General features: G+C 41.4%; 1 protein-coding gene across 3 annotated transcripts in view; it reads left to right on the top strand.

Annotated features, from left to right (window-relative positions):
- Spopfm2l2 (speckle-type BTB/POZ protein family member 2 like 1) overlaps nucleotides 1-20,540 on the top strand; it is a 73,110-nt gene that overhangs the window by 23,641 nt on the left and 28,929 nt on the right. The window lies entirely within an intron of this gene.

Below are 20,540 nucleotides of genomic sequence, written 5' to 3'. Positions count from 1 at the left end.
AGAAAAATAGACAGATGGAGGAATTTAGACAAGCCTTAGAAAGACCTAAAAAAATACTCAAACACAGACAGAGGAATTTGGACAAGAGCCTACAAGACTGCTGCATAATGAAATTGAAAGAGGGTGGTCCAAGGCTATTAGAAAACCAACTCTAGTTTATCTAGTTACTATGCAAGACCTACCAGGAGAAGATAGGCACCCTTATGAAGAAGTTAAATGGAATCCTATAATATATTAGATTTGATATTTAAAGACATGGTCATTTCCTATGGTCTGCATTCATCCTATGCAAGGCATATTCAGAACAGAATTATCTTCAAGACTTGTAAGATTTGGCAACAGCAATATTAGAAGCTAGTCCTCAGTTACAATGGCAAAACATGGTGAAAAGAGAAAGTCAGGGCCTTAGAACAAGGAAATCAGACTAGAGGCAATGATATTTGCTGGGATCAGTTGCTAGATAAGGTCAGTATGCTGAATTACAATGGCAGCTTGAATTTGATGATCATACCTTGTTGCTACATAGAGTAGCAGCTTTACATGCTTGGGACAAAATTGATGGGTCCTGAGAGAGGTCTGTGTCATTTATTACAATTATAAAAGGCTAAAGGAAGTCTTCCCTGAGTTTTTGCAAGGATTGACTTCAGCAGTAAGTAGAATATCATATTCAGACATCAGAAAAATACTGATGAAATCTTTGGTTTTTGAAAATGCTAATTAAGAATTCGAAGGTTGATTAGACCTTTAAAGACAAGATCAGCACCGATAGAAAATGGATTAGAGATACACCCAAACTTATGGGACACAATGAAAGCTGTGCTAAGAGGAAAACTCAAAGCGCTGAGTGCCTGCAGAAAGAAACAGGAGAGAGCATATAACAGCAGCTTGACAGCACACCTAAAAGCTCTAGAACAAAAAGAAGCAAATACACCCAGGAGGAGTAGAAGACAGGAAATAATCAAACTCAGAGCTGAAATCAACGAAATAGAAACAAAAAGGACTATACAAAGAATCAACAGAACCAAAAATTGGTTCTTTGAGAAAATCAACAAGATAGATAAACCCTTACCAGACTAACTAGAGGACATAGAGAGTGTGTCCAAATAAACAAAATCAGAAATGAAAAGGGAGACATAACTACAGAATCAGAGGAAATTAAAAAAATCATCAGATCCTACTACAAAAGCCTATATTCAACAAAACTTGAAAATCTGCAGGAAATGGACAATTTCCTAGACAGATACCAGGTACCGAAGTTAAATCAGAAACAGATAAACCAGTTAAACAACCCCATAACTCCTAGGAAAATAGAAGCAGTCATTAAATGTGTCCCAACCAAAAAGAGCCCAGATCTAGATGGGTTCAGTGCAGAATTCTATCAGACTTTCATAGAAGACCTCATACCAATACTATCCAAACTGTTTCACAAAATTGAAACAGATGGAGCACTACCGAATTCCTTCTATGAAGCCACAATTACTCTCATACCTAAATCACACAAAGACCCAACAAAGAAAGAGAACTTCAGACCAATTTCCCTTATTTATATTGATGAAAAATACTCAATAAAATTCTGGCAAACCAAATCCAAGAGTACATCAAAACAATCATCCACCATGATCAAGTAGGCTTCATCCCAGGCATGCAGGGATGGTTTAATATATGGAAAACCATCAACATAATCAATCCATTATATAAACAAACTGAAAGAACAAAACCACATGATCATTTCATTAGATGCTGAGAAAGCATTTGACAAAATTCAACACCCCTTCATGATAAAAGTCCTGGAAAGAACAGGAATTCAAGGCCCATACCTGAACATAGTAAAAGCTATATACAGCAAACCAGTTGCTAACATTAAACTAAATGGAGAGAAACTTGAAGCAATCCTACTAAAATCAGGGACTAGACAAGGCTGCCCACTCTCTCCCTACTTATTCAATATAGTTCTTGAAGTTCTAGCCAGAGCAATCAGACAACAAAAGGAAATCAAAGGGATACAGATCGGAAAAGAAGAGGTCAAAATATCACTATTTGCAGATGATATGATAGTACATTTAAGCGATCCCAAAAGTTCCACCAGAGAACTACTAAAGCTGATAAACACCTTCAGCAAAGTGGCTGGGTATAAAATTAACTCAAATAAATCAGTAGCCTTCCTCTACACAAAGGAGAAACAAGCCAAGAAAGAAATGAGGGAAACTACACCCTTCATAACAGTCCCAAATAATCTAAAATACCTCGGTGTGACTTTAACCAAGCAAGTAAAAGATCTGTATGATAAGAACTTCAAGCCTCTGAAGAAAGAAACTGAAGAAGTCCTCAGAAGATGGAAAGATCTCCCATGCTCACGGATTGGCAGGATTAATATAGTAAAAATGGCCATTTACCAAAAGTGATCTACAGATTCAATGCAATCCCTATCAAAAAACCAATCCAATTCTTCAGAGAGTTAGACAGAACAATTTGCAAATTCATCTGGAATAACAAAAAACCCAGGATAGCTAAAACTATCCTCAACAATAAAAGGACTTCAGGGGGAATCACTATCCCTGAACTCAAGCAGTATTACAGAGCAATAGTGATAAAAACTGCATGGTATTGGTACAGAGACAGACAGATAGACCAATGGAATAGAATTGAAGACCCAGAAATGAACCCACACACCTATGGTCACTTGATTTTTGATAAAGGGGACAAAACTATCCAATGGAAAAAAAGATAGCATTTTCAGCAAAGGGTGCTGGTTCAACTGGCGGTCAACATGTAGAAGAATGCAGATCGATCCATGCTTATCACCCTGTACAAAGCTTAAGTCCAAGTGGATCAAGGACGTCCACATCAAACCAGATACACTCAAACTAATAGAAGAAAAACTAGGGAAGCATGTTTCACACATGGGCACTGGAAAAAATTTCCTGAACACAACAGCAATGGCTTATGCTCTAAGATCAAGAATCGACAAATGGGATCTCATAAAACTGCAAAGCTTCTGTAAGGCAAAGGACACTGTGGTTAGGACAAAACGGCAACCAACAGATTGGGAAAGGATCTTTACCAATCCTACAACAGATAGAGGCCTTATATCCAAAATATACACAGAACTCAAGAAGTTAGACTGCAGGGAGATAAATAACCCTATTAAAAATGGGTTTCAGAGCTAAACAAAGAATTCACAGCTGAGGAATGCCGAATGGCTGAGAAACACCTAAAGAAATGTTCAACATCTTTAGTCATAAGGGAAATGCAAATCAAAACAACCCTGAGATTTCACCTCACAGCAGTCAGAATGGCTAAGATAAAAAACTCAGGTGACAGCAGATGCTGGCGAGGATGTGGAGAAAGAGGAACACTCCTCCATTGTTGGAGGGATTGCAGACTGGTACGATCATTTTGGAAATCAGTCTGGAGGTTCCTCAGAAAATTGGATATTGAACTACCTGAGGACTCAGCTATACCTCTCTTGGGCATATACCCAGAAGATGCCCCAACATATAACAAAGACACGTGCTCCACTATGTTCATAGCAACCTTATTTATAATAACCAGAACCCGGAAAGAACCCAGATGCCCTTCAACAGAGGAATGGATACAGAAAATGTGGTATATCTACACAATGGAATATTACTCAGCTATCAAAAACAATGACTTTATGAAATTCATAGGCAATGGATGGAACTAGAAAATATCATCCTGAGTGAGGTAACCCAATCACAGAAAAACACACATGGTATGCACTCACTGATAAGTGGGTATTAGCCCAAATGCTTGAATTACTCGAGATGCACAGAACAGATGAAACTCAAGAAGCATGACTAAAATGCAAATGCTTCACTCCTTCTTGAAAAGGGGAACAAGAATACCCTTGAGAGGGAATAGGGAGGCAAAGATTAAAACAGAGGCAGAAGGAACACCCATTCAGAGCCTGCCCCACATGTGGCTCATACATATACAGCCACCAAACTAGATAAGATGGATGAAGCAAAGAAGTGCAGGCCGACAGGAACTGGATGTAGATCTCTCCTGAGAGACACACCTAGAATACAGCAAATACATAGGCGAATGCCATCATTAATCCACTGAACTGAGAACGGGAACCCCGTTGAAGGAATCAGAGAAAGGACTGAAAGAGCTCGAAGGGGCTCAAGACCCCATATGAACAACAATGCCAACCAACCAGAGCTTTCAGGGACTAAGCCACTATCCAAAGACTATACATGGACTGACCCTTGACTCCAACTGCATAGGTAGCAATGAATAGTAAGAGCACCAGTTGAAGGGGAAGCCCTTGGTCCTGCCAAAACTGAACCCCCAGTGAACGTGATTGTTGGGGGGAGGGTGGTAGTGGGGGGAGGACGGGGTGGGGAACACCCATATAGGAGGGGAGGGGTTGGGGGATGTTGGTCAGGAAACCGGGAAGGGGAATAACAATCGAAATGTAAATAAGAAATACCCAAGTTTATAAAGATAAAAAAAAAAAAAAAAGAGAGCTACATCTGATATTGGGTCTCATGTTTTTGGTGCTAATTTGATAGAAGTAATTTCTCAATGTTGAGAAATATCAAAATGGCAGATGATTTAATTGTGGTAAGCAAGGCCCTTTGAAAATGGATTGTAGGCAATGAATTCCTAGAAACAATGTTTTCTCAAGAACAAATCCAAAGAAAAGACCTTAGTGTTCTGTAAATGCAGAAGGTGTGTCAAAGGCTGAAATTGGACTAATGGATAAAGATCAACAAGGGATACCCTTTGCCAGGTAACCCCTTGCCATCAGAAAAGGGAGCCTAATGCAGGTCCTGATATCAAATTTGATTCAATTATTCCCTGCCAGTATGGGGGAAACTCAGTCAGAGAGTAATTAAAAGGTTTATTACCTGATGTTATAAACAACATTGCTTTGTAGTTAATTAAGGTCAAAACAGCCTTAATAGCTAAAACAAAAAATTCGGGAGAGACCAGCAAACAAATATTCTGACAAACTGCTATAAATGATCAGAAACCAAAGCTAAAAATTCAAATAAATGAGATTGAAATTGAAGGTTTAGTAGACACCACAGGAGCAGATGTAATAATGATTTCATCAAAATCTTGGCATGCAGATTGGCCTCTGTAGGAGGTAAATGTTCAGCTTCTAGGATTTGGAACTTTATCTCAGGTAAAACCAAGTGCAAGATGGATACAGTGTCAGGACAAATAAACCAAAACTCCAGTTTCAGATCCCCTAAACAGGAGGGAGCACAAATCTTAACCCATGTTGGGGGTTTGGGGGAGGGTGTCCTTTATGTCAAAGAAAGTCACTGTTCATTACAGGAAAACAAAACTGCTAGAAACACAGAAACACAGAAATACACACACACACACACACACACACACACACACACACACACACACACACACACACACACACCATGAACAGGCAACACATTCATACAGGAGAACCTAGTAATGTCTGTTTCCTACAGATTTTGAATCATTAATAGTGACTGCTTCAGATCTATCCAATGTGTCCAAACAGAAGACTTCTCCACCAAACTTCCTTCCAGACTTGAGAGACCAGTCTACCTTCTGATCTGTTTCCTTTGTATTACAGGTATCAGATCTTTCTGCATTGTTAGATAATTGATCAAAGTGGATTTTAGGTACTTGGAACGCAGGGCCAGCACTTTCAGGAGCTCTTTGAACAGTTTACAGGTTCGCATTGTTAGGGATTCTGAGACCGTAAGTATATCTATGTCTAGTCTCTGGAATCTTAGAGGAATGAACCTTTAGAAAAATAGAGTAGCCACCAAGAAGATTGCTTGGTCTTGGATTTAAGTGAAGAGAAAGTATGTATTAGCAGTCTGGCAAATACACTGTGCATTTGGGAACCCAGTTTACCAGTGAGCCTTTCTCAGAGTGAGCTTTTAAGTACAAAAACTGTATTCTGCATTGATACAAATTAGTTAACAAGAAGAGTTAGCCAGGAGCAGAAATTTGGAAGACAAAAAGTAAGGTTAGAATATTTAGAAAATTCTCCAGCACTATGTACTGTGACAGAATAGACCTTAGTTTTAGTTTTGGCTAATGGTTCTTTGTAAAATGCTGGTTTTGGAAGATTGAGTCCAGTGACATATCAAATGTAGTCTGGACACTGAATCAGCTGGCCATGTCTGACTTCTATCTGTCCAAATAGAAGTGCCTAATCAGATTCCTCATACAGAGGTGATAGCCCAGGCTGAGGTCTCAGATTCCTCTGAAGTGTTAGGCAGAGATTGATTCCTTGAGGACCAGGAAGTCTGATTTTGCAATTCCTACAGATTCATTGACTACCACAATACTCCTTCTCTGAGGGATACTGAGACCCCTTATGTCTCAGTTCTTGTCTCTAGAATCTTGGTTGAACCAAGATTGTGGGGTAACCTTAGATTCTCAAGTGTTGAAGATATTCTAAGAGTCAAATGAGTCTGTACACATGTGCCGCAGACCACAGATGCTAGCCCAGAATATTATACCAAGCAAAATTTCAATCACCACAGATAAGGAAACTGAGGTATTTCATGATAAAGTCAAATTTAAGCAATATTTGTGTAAAGCAGACCTATAGGAGGAATTACAAGGAAAATGCCAACCTAAGGAGATTAATTACTACTATAAAAATTACAGAAAATAGTCTCAGATCAGTAATTCCAAAAGAAGCAAACAACAACAACCACACACACACACACACACACACACACACACACACACACACACACACACCCCAACACAGATATACCACCACTCCATCACCACCACCACCACCAAAAGGATAACTGCAAGACGCAAGGAATCAACAACTATTGGTCATTATTATCTATCAGTATCACAGAGAGATACAGAGTAACAGAGTGCAAGTAAAAACATGTTGCATCCTTCTGCTGATCCAAGAAACAAAACTCAACTTAAGGATAGAGAGTACCTCAGAGTAAAGGGTTAGAAAATAGATATTCCAAGCACATGGACCTAAGAAGCAAGCTGTTGTAGATACTTTAAGATATAACAAAATAGGCTTTAACTGAAAACTAATCAGTAAAGATAGGTCTGTGAGGGCATTACATACTTACCAAAGGAGAGACTGGGCATCTGGCACCAGGGCTTCTGTGGAGGCCAGAAAGCAAGGATGAAAAACCAATCTCTAGGTGAGTCATCTGATCCACAAGAAAGGGTCAGGGAAACACAGGGAATCACAAAAGCCATGAGGACCTAGGGGAGCTGTGGGATGACAGGTAACTCTGAAAGGAAGGCAGCAGAAGAGGATTGTGCCTCAGGAAACTGCAGCATTGTAGCTCCAAAGTGAGGGTGGACAGGGTCAAGTGAAGAGGGACAGCCAAGGGATATTAGGTCCATGATAGGAACTGGGACAGAGTGAAGAGGAGGCAAAGAGAGATTAGGGATAGTCATGGAGGGGAGGGTCACTGAGAGGGTGGAATATGTCTGGGAGACAGTGGCCTACCTGCAATTCTCATGGCCTGGATTTCTGCTCTCTGGTCCAGCAGGGCACCTCCCCCAGAGAGTTAGAAGTTTGTACATAGAAACAAGAAGGAAACAGGGGTTGAGGGATACTGTTGGAAGTGGGGCAAGTGAGGTGATTTTTTAAAAAAATTTTTTATTAGATATATTTATTTTTTAATTTTTTCCATCTTTATTAACTTGAGTATTTCTTATTTACATTTTGATTGTTATTCCCCTTCCCGGTTTCTGGGCCAAAATCCCCCTAACCCCTCCCCCTCCCCTTCCTTATGGGTATTCCCCTCCCAACCCTCCCCCCATTGCCGCCCTCCCCCCAACAGTGTAGTTCACTGGGGGTTCAGTCTTAGCAGGACCCAGGGCTTCCCCTTCCACTGGTGCTCTTACTAGGATATTCATTGCTACCTATGAGGTCAGAGTCCAGGGTCAGTCCATATATAGTCTTTAGGTAGTGGCTTAGTCCCTGGAAGCTCTGGTTGCTTGGCATTGTTGTACTTATGGGGTCTCGAGCCCCTTCAAGCTCTTCCAGTCCTTTCTCTGATTCCTTCAACGGGGGTCCTATTCTCAGTTCAGTGGTTTGCTGCTGGCATTCGCCTCTGTATTTGCTGTATTCTGGCTGTGTCTCTCAGGAGAGATCTACATCTGGCTCCTGTCAGTCTGCACTTCTTTGCTTCATCCATCTTAGATTTATTTCTTTACTTACATTTCAAATGATATTCCCCTTCCTGGTTTCCTGTCCATAAGTCCTTATTCCCTCCCCTCCTCCTCCCCATAAGATATATCCCCCTTACTGCTCCCTCGTATTCCCCTATACTAGGAGTCCAACTTTGGCAGGACCAAGGGCTTCCCCTTCCACTGGTGCCCCAACAAGGCTATTCTCTGCTACATATGCAGTTGGAGCCCAGGGTCAGTTCATGTATAGTCTTTCGGTAGTGGTTTAGTCCCTGGAAGCTCTGGTTGGTTGGCATTGTTGTTTTCATGGGGTTGCAAGCTCCTTCAACTCCTTCAATACTTCATCTAATAACCACCCAGGGGGTCCTATTCTCAGTTTCGTGGTTTGCTGCTAGCATTGACCTCTGTATTGGACTTGCCCTGGATGTGTTTCTCAGGAGAGATCTATATCCGGTCCCTTTCAGCATGCATTTTTTTAGCTTCATCAATCTTATCTAGTTTTGGTGGCTGTATATATATGGGCCACATGTGTGTCAGACTCTGAATGGCCATTCCTTGAATCGCTGCTCTAAACTTTGCTTCCATTTCCCCTCCTAAGGATATTTTTTCCCCCCTTTAAGAAGGAGCGGGAGCATCTGCATTTTGGTCATCCTACTTGAACTTCCTGTGATCTGTAGATTGCATCTTAGGTAATTCGAGCTTTTTAGCTATTATCCACTTATCAATGAGTGCATACCAAGTATGTTTTTCTGTGATTGAGTTACCTCACTCAGGATGATATTTTCTAGTTCATTCCATTTGCCTATGAATTTAATAAAGTCATTGTTTTTGATGGTGGAGTAGTACTCCATTATGTAGATGTACCACATTTTTTGAATCCATTCCTCTGTTGAAGGGCATCTGGGTTCTTTCCAGCTTCTGGCTATTATAAATAAGGCTGCCATGAACATAGTGGAGCACGTGTCTTTGTTGTATGATGGAGCATCTTTTGGGTATATGCCCAGGAGAGGTATACTGGGTCCTCAGGTGTAGGGAGCGGCGCGGCGAAGTAAAGATGGCGCCGACAGCCAGCCCCGTCCGAATGTGAATAACTTACCGCTCATGCGCAGACTTGCCCCCTTGTCAGGGCAGCTGTATGATAATGAGGTGAATCTGGCGCCCTCCTGTGGTGAACAACAGTACTGCGCATGCGTGGGGTTTTGCACCTGACGTCAGCCTGGCTGGGGCGGTACTATGCTAATGGAAGTTCATGCCGTGCCAATCTCTGGAGGACAAGTAGCTGGGATGACAGTGGGGTGACTCGTGCCCCACCAATCCCTGAAAGAATATTAGCATACTGTTGTGTATATAAGGCGAGCGGCTTTGCCGCTCGGGGGGCGGTAACATTTGAAGCTGTAACACTTGGAGCTGTAACACTTTTGGAGCTGTAACACTTAGGGCTGGCTGCTGCTGCCGCCGCCTCCCTGTATCAAGAATGAAGGTGTCCTGCAGTAAAGGCTGTTGAGAAGAATCCAACCATGTTGCGTCTTCCTTGCCGGCCGAGGTGGGCGCGACACTCAGATAGTTCAATGTCCAATTTTCTGAGGAACCTCTAGACTGATTTCCAGAGCGGTTGTACCAGTTTGCAACCCACCAACAATGGAGGAATGTTTCTCTTTCTCCACATCCTCGCCAGCATCTGCTGTCACCTGAGTTTTTTTTATCTTAGCCATTCTGACTGGCATGAGGTGGAATCTCAGGGTTGTTTTGATTTACATTTCCCTGATGACTAAAGATGTTGAACATTTCTTCAGGTGCTTTTTGGCCATTGGATAATCCTCAGCTGAGAATCTTTTGTTTGGCTCATTTTGTAATAGGGTTATTTGGTTCTCTGTAGTCTAACTTCTTGAGTTCTTTGTATATTTTGATTATTAGCCCTCTGTCAGATGTAGGATTGGTAAAGATCTTTTTCCAATCTGTTGGTTGCCGTTTGGTCCTAATGAAAGTGTCTTTTGCCTTACAAAAGCTTTATAGTTTTATGAGCTCCCACTTTTTGATTCTTGATCTTAGAGCACGCGCCATTGGTGTTTTGTTCAGGAAATTTTCCCCAGTGCCCATGTGTTTGAGATTCTTCCCCACTTTTTCTTCTATTAGTTTGAGTTTTTCCAGTTTGATGTGGAGGTCCTTGATCCACTTGGACTTAAGCTTTGTACAGGGTAATAAGAAGGGATCGATTTTCATTCTTCTACATGCTGACCTCCAGTTGAACCAGCACCATTTGTTGAAAATGCTATCTTTCTTCCATTAGCTCTTTTGTCAAAGATCAAGTGACCATAGGTGTGTGGGTTCATTTCTGGGTCTTCAATTCTGTTCCACTGATCTATCTGTCTGTCTCTGTACAAATACCGTACAGTTTTTATCACTATTACTCTGTAATACTGCTTGAAGTCAGGGATGGTGATTTCCCCAGAAGTTCTTTTATTGTTGAGTATAGCTTTTGCTATCCTATTTTTTTGTTATTCCAAATGAATTTGCAAGTTGCTCTTTCTATCTCTATAAAGAACTGAGTAGGAATTTTGATGGGGATTGCATTGAATCTGTAGATTGCTTTTGACAAAAAGGCCATCTTTACTATATTAATTCTGCCAATCCATGAGCATGGAAGATCTTTCCATCTTCTGAGATTTTCCTCAATTTTTTTCTTCAGAGACTTGAAGTTCTTGTCATACAGATCTTTCACTTGCTTGGTGGAAGTCACACTAAGATATTTCATAATATTTGGGACTATTGTGAAGGGTGTCATTTCCTTAATTTCTTTCTCAGCCTGTTTATCTTTTGAGTAGAGGAAGGCTACTGATTTGTTTGAGTTAATTTTATACCCAGCCACTTTGCTGAAGTTGTTTATCAGGTTAAGAGGTTCTCTGGTGAAACTTTTGGGGTCACTTAAGTACACTATCATATCATTTGCAAATAGTGATATTTTTGATTTCTTTCCTTCCAATTTGTATCCCTTTGACCTCCTTTTGCTGTCTGATTGCTCTGGCTAGGACTTCGAGTACTGTATTGAATAAGTAGGGAGACAGTGGACAGCCTTGTCTAGTCCCTGATTTTAGTGGGATTGTTTCAAGTTTCTCTCGATTTAGTTTGATGTTAGCTACTGGTTTGCTATGTTTAGATATGGGCCTTGAATTCCTGATCTTTCTAGGACTTTTATCATGAAGGGGTGTTGAGTTTTGTCAAATGCTTTCACAGCAACTAATGAAATGATCATGTGGTTCTTATCTTTGAGTTTGTTTATATAGTGGTTTACATTGATGGATTTTCATATATTAAACCATCCCTGCATGCCTGGGATGAAGCCTACTTGATCATGGTGGATGATTGTTTTGATGTACTCTTGGATTTGGTTTGCCAGAATTTTATTGAGTATTTTTCATCAATATAAATAAGGGAAATTGGTCTGAAGTTCTCTTTCTTTGTTGGGTCTTTGTGTGGTTTAGGTATGAGAGTAATTGTGGCTTCATAGAAGGAATTCGGTAGTGCTCCATCTGTTTCAATTTTGTGGAATAGTTTGGACAGTATTGGTATGAGGTCTTCTATGAAGGTTTGATAGAATTCTGCACTGAACCCATCTGGACCTGGGCTCTTTTTGGTTGAGGGACTTTAAATAACTGCTTCTATTTCTTTAGGAGTTATGGGGTTGTTTAGATGGTTTATTTATTCCTGATTTAACTTTGGTACATCCATCGATGTTGAGGGATATTAAGGAATAGTGATTGTTGCTTCCTGCTATTTTTGGTGTTAGAGGTGAAATTATATTTGTTTGTCTCTCTTTTGGTTTCATTGCAAGAAAATTACATTCTTGCTTTCTGTATGGTATAGTTTCTCTCCTTGTGTTGGGGTTTTCCATCTATTATCCTTTGGATTTCTAGAACTATATTGTGTAAATTTGGTTTTGTCATGGAATATCTTGGTTTCTCCATCTATGTTAATTGAGAGTTTTGCTGGATACAGTAACTTGGGCTGGCATTTGTGTTCTCTTAGGGTCTGTATGACATCTGTCCAGGGTCTTCTGGCTTTCATAGTCTCTGGGGAGAAGTCTGGTGTTAATTCTTTTAGGTATGCCTGTATATGTCACTTGACCTTTTTCCCTTACTGTTTTTAATATTCTTTCTGTGTTTTGTGCATTTGGTGTTTAAACTTTTATGTGAGAGGAGGAATTTCTCTTCTAGTCCAATGCATTTGGAGTTCTGTATGCTTCTTGTATGTTTATGGGCATCTCTTTCTTTAAGGTAGGGAAGTTTTCTTCTATAATATTGTTGAACATATTTACTGGCCCTCTAAGTTGGTAGTCTTCACTCTCTTCTATACCTATTATCCTTAGGTTTGATCTTCTCATTGTGTCCTGGATTTCCTGTATGTTTTGGGCTAGGAGCTTTTTGTGTTTTACATTATCTTTGACAGTTGTGTTGGTGATTTATGTGGTATCTTTTGCTCCTGAGATTCTCTCTTCTATCTCTTGTATTCTGTTGGTGATGCTTGTATCTATGGCCTCTTGTCTCTTCCTTAGGTTTTCTATATCTAAGGTTGTCTCCCTTTGTGCTTTCTTTATTGTTTCTATTTCTATTTCTATTTCTAATTCCTTCACCTGTTTGATTGTGTTTTCCTGTAATTCTTTCAGGGATTTTTGTGTTTCCTCTCTAAGGGCTTCTACTTGTTTACTTGTGTTTTCCTGCATTTCTTTAAGAGAGTTCTGTATGTCTTTCTTAAAGTCCTCCATCATTATCAAAAACTGTGATTTCAAATCTAAATCTTGCTTTTCTGGCGTGTTTGGATATCCAGTATTTTCTTTGGTGGGAGAACTGGGCTCTGATGATGCCATGTAGTCTTGGTTTCTGTTGCTTAGGTTCCTGAGCTTGCCTCTAGCCATCAGGTTGTCTCTGGTGTTTGCTTGTCTTGCTGTTTCTGAGAGTGCCTTGACCCTACTGTAGGCCTCTGTGTCAGCACTCCTGTAGAACTGTTTTCCTGTTTTCTTTCAGCCTTTCCTGAGAACAGGTGCTCTGATATAAGGTGTCTCGGCGCTCCTGGAGACTGTCAGGAATCGAAGTCTGGCAGGAATCGAAGGGTCCTGTCCTTGATTGCTTGTAGGTCCTTGTACCCAGCGGGCACAGTTGGCACTATTCGATTCCCTCTTGGGTCTGGACTGTGTGCAGAGGGTATTCTCCTCTGATTTCTCAGGAGTATCCACACTTCTGAGGGTCCAGCTCTCTCCCCCATGGGGTTTGGGGTCAGGGAGCTATTTGCCTGGTTCAGTTGGTCTTGGGTGCAGACCAGAACTGCAGGTACCAGCGGCTGTTCCTATATCTCTGTGATCAGTGGCATTGTGTAGTTTCCCCTTGGACCAGGGATGTGGGCACAGGGGTGCAGAGGTGGCAGTCTGTCCTGTGGTCTCAGGATGTCTGCACTCCTGGGTGGTCAGCTCTCTTCCCCATGGGATTTGGGTTGTGAGGTGATTTTTATTGACTGCTTCCATTTTACTAGGAGTTATATCTGTTTAATTGACTATCTGACCATGATTTACCCTCGATAAGTGTTATTTATTGAGAAAACTTTCAAGTCATTTTAGATTTTCCAATGTGGTAAAACAGATTTTTTTTAGTGTGACCTTGTGAGTCTCCAGATTTTCGGTGTCCGTTATTACGTCTCACCTCTTTCTGATTAGGTGAATCTGTATATTCTCTCTGCGCTTTTATTAGTTTGGAAGAGTATTTATTGATCTTGTTGATTTTCTCAAAGAACCAACTGTTATTTCATTCATTCTTTGCATGGAAAATTTAAATTCCTAATTTCCAGAATTCCCTAAGTATTTGTTTTGCTTATCACTTCTACTTCCATTTTTAGGCCTTAAACAATTTTGTTTATTTTCTTCTTCTGTTTGATTTGTTTTCCTGGATTTTTAAAATGGATTTCTTTCTTTCTTCACACTGTTCGTGCTTTAATGGATTTGTTTAAGGGACTTCTTCATTCTCTCCCTTCATAAAGATTGTTTTAAGGTCTTGTGTTTCAGCCATGTTGGAATGTTCAGGGACTGCTGTGTTAGGATCCCTGGGCTCTAATATACACATAATGCTCTGGCTGTTATTTTTTTCTTTTTTCTTTTTTCTTTTTTATTAGCTTGAGTATTTCTTATTTACATTTCGAATGTTATTCCCTTTCCCGGTTTCCGGGCCAACATCCCCCTAACCCCACCCTTTCTCCTTCTATATGGGTGTTCCCCTCTCCATCCTCCCCCCATTATCACCCTCCCCCCATTGCCGCCCTCCCCCCAACAATCACGTTCACTGGGGGTTCAGTCTTAGCAGGACCAAGGGCTTCCCCTTCCACTGGTGCTCTTACTAGGCTATTCATTGCTACCTATGAGGTTGGAGCCCAGGGTCAGTCCATGTATAGTCTTTGGGTAGTGGCTTAGTCCTGGAAGCTCTGGTTGCTTGGCATTGTTGTTCATATGGGGTCTCAAGCCCCTTCAAGCTCTTTCAGTCCTAAGATTCCTTCAACAGGGGTCCCGTTGTCAGTTCAGTGGTTTGCTGCTGGCATTTGCCTATGTATTTGCTGTATTCTGGCTGTGTCTCTCAGGAGAGATCTACATCCGGCTCCTGTCGGCCTGCACTTCTTTGCTTCATCCATCTTATCTAATTGGGTGGCTGTATATGTACGGGCCACATGTGGGGCAGGCTCTGAATGTGTGTTCCTTCTGCCTCTGTTCTAAACTTTGCCTCCCTATTCCCTCTCAAGGGTATTCTTGTTCCCCTTTTCAAGAAGGAGTGAAGCATTTGCATTTTAGTCATGCTTCTTGAGTTTCATCTGTTCTGTGCATCTCGGGTAATTCAAGCATTTGGGCTAATACCCACTTATCAGTGAGTGCATACCATGTGTGTTTTTCTGTGATTGGGTTACCTCACTCAGGATGATATTTTCTAGTTCCATCCATTTGCCTATGAATTTCATAAAGTCATTGTTTTTGATAGCTGAGTAATATTCCATTGTGTAGATATACCACATTTTCTGTATCCATTCCTCTGTTGAAGGGCATCTGGGTTCTTTCCGGGTTCTGGTTATTATAAATAAGGCTGCTATGAACATAGTGGAGCATGTGTCTTTGTTATATGTTGGGGCATCTTCTGGGTATATGCCCAAGAGAGGTATAGCTGAGTCCTCAGGTAGTTCAATATCCAATTTTCTGAGGAACCTCCAGACTGATTTCCAAAACGATCGTACCAGTCTGCAATCCCACCAACAATGGAGGAGTGTTCCTCTTTCTCCACATCCTCGCCAGCATCTGCTGTCACCTGAATTTTTGATCTTAGCCATTCTCACTGGTGTGAGGTGAAATCTCAGGGTCGTTTTGATTTGCATTTCCCTTATGACTAAAGATGTTGAACATTTCTTTAGGTGTTTCTCAGCCATTCGGCATTCCTCAACTGTGAATTCTTTGTTTAGCTCTGAACCCCGTTTTTTAGTAGGGTTCTTTTTCTCCCTGCGGTCTAACTTCTTGAGTTCTTTGTATATTTTGGATATAAACCCTCTATCAGTTGTAGGATTGGTAAAGATCTTTTCCCAATCTGTTGGCTGCTGTTTTGTCCTAACCACAGGGTCCTTTGCCTTACAGAAGCTTTGCAGTTTGATGAGATCCCATTTGTCAATTCTTGATCTTAGAGCATAAGCCATTGGTGTTTTGTTCAGGAAATTTTCTCCAGTGCCCATGTGTTCAAGATGCTTCCCCACTTTTTCTTCTATTAGTTTGAGTGTATCTGGTTTGATGTGGAGGTACTTGATCCACTTGAACTTAAGCTTTGTACAGGGTGGTAAGGATGGATCGATCTGCATTCTTCTACATGCTGACCTCCAGTTGAACCAGTACCATTTGCTGAAAATGCTATCTTTTTTCCATTGGATGGTTTTGGCTCCTTTGTCAAAAATCAAGTGACCATAGGTGTGTGGGTTCATTTCTGGGTCTTCAATTCTATTCCACTGGTCTATCTGTCTGTCTCTGTACCAATACCATGCAGTTTTTATCACTATTGCTCTGTAATACTGCTTGAGTTCAGGGATAGTGATTCCCCCAGAAGTCCTTTTATTGTTGAGGATAGTTTTAGCTATCCTGGGTTTTTTTTTTATTCCAGATGAATTTGCAAATTGTTCTGTCGAACTCTCTGAAGAATTGGATTGGTATTTTGATGGGGATTGCATTGAACCTGATGCCCTTCAACAGTGGAATGGATACAGAAAATGTGGTACATCTACACAATGGAATACTACTCAGCTATCAAAAACAATGACTTCATGGAATGCATAGGAAAGTGGAATGAACTAGAAAATATCATCCTGAGTGAGGTAACCCAGTCAGAGAAAAACACACTTGGTATGCACTCATTGATAAGTGGATATTAGCCAAAAGGCTGGAATTACCCAAGATGCAATCCACAGATCACAGGAAGCTCAAGAAGAAGGATGACCAAAATGCAGGTGCTCCCACTCCTTTTTTTTTTATTAACTTGAGTATTTCTTATTTACACTTCGAGTGTTATTCCCTTTCCTGGTTTCCGGGCAAACATCCCCCTAATCCCTCCCTCTCCCCTTCTTTATGGGTGTTCCCCTCCCCATCCTCCCCCCATTGCCGCCCTCCCTCCAACAATCACGTTCACTGGGGGTTCAGTCTTAGCAGGACCAAGGGCTTCCCCTTCCACTGGTGCTCTTACTAGGATATTCATTGCTACCTATGAGGTCAGAGTCCAGGGTCAGTCCATGTATAGTCTTTAGGTAGGCTCCCACTCCTTAAAAGTGGAAAAATATCCATAGTAGTGGTTATGGAAGCAAAGTTTAGAGCAGTGACTGAAGGAATGGCCATTCAGAGCCTGCCCCACATGTGACCCATATATATACAACCACCAAAGCAAGATAAGATTGATGTAGCTAAAAAAATGCTTGCTGAAAGGGACTGGATATAGATCTCTCTTGAGAGACACATCCAGATCATGTTCAATACAGAGGTTAACACTTGTTGCAAACCATTGAACTGAGAACAGGACCCCCTTGGGGGGAATTATAGGAAGGATTGAAAGAGTTGAAGGAGCTTGCAACCCCATCAGAACAATACTGCCAACCAACTAGAGCTTCCAGGGACTAAACCACTACCGGAAGACTACACAAGGCCTGACCCAGGGCTCCAACTGCATATGTAGCAGAGAATAGCCTTGTTGGGGCACCAGTGGAAGGGGAAGCCCTTGGCCCTGCCAAGGTTGGACCCCCACTGCAGGGGAATGTGGGGGGGTGTTAGGGGAGTCATTTTGTGGGAACACCCATATGGGTGAGGGGGATAGGATGGCGGGGGGCTTATGGACAGGAAACCGGGAAAGGGAATAACATTTGAAATGTAAATAAATAAACATATCTAATTATAAAAAGAGTCACAGGGAGGGACAGGAGACCTGGAGCACAACTGCTTTCAAGGAATTTTTCCAGCAGACATACGGAATAGGTCTGGACATCTAAACCCTGGATAGCCATTTTGTGTTTACTTCCCCGTATCCCCCCACATCTACACAGGAAATCGACAGACAGACTGGATCTTTGGAGTGTTTGCTTGAGCTTCAGGTAGCCTAAGATCAACACAGAAGCAAGCCCTGCCAACTGCAAGGGAAAGAGGCCCCTTGCTGTGAAAAAATAGGAGAGGACTGCAGTGTTCTGAATCGAACAGCAGAGGGAGACAAAGGAACAAAGGGCTCCAGATCTGGTAATACTTGATATAAACAGAGATATATAATCTTTTGATACTTAAGGATGAGAAACACAATAAATATCTTTTATGTTTTATGGGATGATATTTTGAATGGTCTGACAGGGATGGATTTAAAGGAAATAGACACCTTATCATTTACGAGTATGGCAATATTTATTCTCTTGATTTACTATGTCTTCTCAAAAAGACAGGGACCTAGATAAAAAGTTCCTTGCCTTAGAAAAGAGATTACAAGTAACACTAGAACTCAAGACACAGGATTTTATAGCTCAAAATAAACAACAGAAAGAGCAGACTGAAGGCTGGAGACAGAAGCTGGAGGAGATGCTAGAACAGAATTTTCTGTAGTTAATAGGAGTCTGAGCAACAGACAGAAAAGTTTAAGACTTGGCAACATGGCCTGGAAGAAACACTAGAACTAAAGGTTCAGGGTTTCATAGGTCAAAATAAGCAGCAGATGGAGGAGAATGACTTCTGGTTTCTGCTGGCACTGGAGCTGACCCCTGTGACATAGCTCTCTGTACCCAGATACCTTGGGGAGAAAGCTGGATTCTCAGAAGTGCAGATAATCCTGAGAGCATAGGTGAGACCACCACTTCTGCTCACAGTCCTGGCCCAACACTTGAAGCACTCTGGACAAAAGAACCGAGGAGCATTCTGGGACAGGATCCTTCCGGTTTCTGCTTGCACTGGGAGCTGACCCTGTGACACAGTTCTCTGTACCTAGATCCCGTCGGGGGAAGACCAGTCTCCAGGAGTGCTGACACACAGGCTTACAGGAGGGTCAAGCCACTGTCAGAGACAGCAAGGTCAATTAGCACCGGAGATCAGCAGATGACTAGAGGCAAGGGCAAGAAACCTAAGCAACAGAGAACAAGGCCACTTGGCATCATCAGAACCCAGTGAACATAGTGGAGCATGTGTCTTTGTTGTATGTTGGAGTACTGTTTATGTAAATGCCCAGGAGAGGTATAGGTGGATCCTCAGTTGTGCAATGTCTAATTTTCTGAGGAACCTCCAGCCTGATTTCCAGAATGGTTGTACCAGTCTGCAATCCCACCAACAATGGAGGAGTGTTCCTCTTTCTCCACATCCTCGCCAGCATCTGTTGTCACTTGAGTTTTAGATCTTAGACATTCTGACTGGTTTGAGGGGGAATCTCAGAGTTGCTTTGATTTGCATTTCCCTGAAGACTAAGGATGCTAAATATTTCTTTTTTTCCTATATCAGTTTTATTTAAAACACAAATAAGTATTTCTCTTTCGTTAATGGCAAATGGTTCAAATAATGTTGAACACAAATCATTGAATAATACAGGGCATTAAGTATGAACAGACTTTTTTTTTTAAGCAAAAAGAATAGAGGTTATATACAAAAGAGACCTACAATCTATAGGCCAATTCAAAAAAGGAAATGTGTTTATAAATGTGTGGTGAAACCAGAACCTTCCACCTCTGCTTTGGAGAAGGGCTATCATACAGCATTCAGTCAGCTGAAGATGGATTGGTACAAGTGTCTATACAGAAACTTCAAGTCACTTTTGCATGTGCAGAATCATCCAGATCTTCCCGACTGAACTGGCAGTCCTGTGGCTTTCTTCCTTTTCCATATTCCCAACAAGGCTACATGACCTTCAACTCTTGGTGAGCCGCTTACAACAGCAGTTCCTTAGGAGCCAACATGACAGGTGATCCAGGACTTCCCTATGAGAAACAAACTGGCCACCCACACAAAGTATCACAATGAACGAGTCTTTCCTTTCCTTCTTCCAGTTCTGTACAGTGTCTCATTTCAAGACTATTATCCTCAACAGACTTGCTCCTTCACAAGTCTAAACCTCGAGGTGATTATGAAGACCAACATTAAGAAAAGAAAACTCAATCCGGAAATGAAGAAACTGGAGGTATCCAATACACCCCAGAGCATCTTGCCGTCCCTAAGCCAGTACAGCCCCGTGTACTGGTACAGTCTGTTGATCAACACTGGCAGCTTGAGGTTTTCCCCTCCTCCCATGGTTAAAGCACATCAAATAAATACTAGGCAAGAGGAGTTTCCTGGGAGAGTTAGAAATTAAAAAAATTACCAATTTTCTGTCTCTGATAATTCAATGCCAGTAAGATAAAGGTATTGAAGGAACAATTTTCATACTAAAAAAAGAATTTCTAGTCATGTCACCATCTCTTATAAAGAATCCAGGGAACCCCAGAAATAGAAACGTAGTTTCAGGGGGCCCCTGAGGCACTTTAAAGCCTTTAAAAAATTACAGTAGTAATAAATTAGCTATTGCTCTTCAGAGGCCATAGAGCAGCTGACACAACAGAACCGGTCCAGAGCTATGTCCGCATCTCAGGTGCTCAAGCTGCCCGGCCCTCTTTAAAGCTTAGATGAATCTCCAAATACCTTTAAAAAGACATACGATTTTACACAGACTGAGTGGGTCTTTTGTTTAGTGGTAGCATGACATTTGGTCCACAATGGTTAGCAGCCGTCTTCATTTTAAACTCTGATAAAATTAAGACAATACATAAATAAATACAGCAGGGGAAGCTAGCCCACACTGACAAACACCTCAAGGACCACTGAGTTCTCGTGCACCGTTTCATTT

The sequence above is a fragment of the Rattus norvegicus genome, chromosome 2, assembly GCF_021556685.1.
Source record: "Rattus norvegicus strain SHRSP/BbbUtx chromosome 2, alternate assembly SHRSP_T2T, whole genome shotgun sequence".
Classification (NCBI taxonomy): Eukaryota; Metazoa; Chordata; class Mammalia; order Rodentia; family Muridae; genus Rattus; species Rattus norvegicus.
This window is presented reverse-complemented; position numbering and strand designations above follow the sequence as displayed.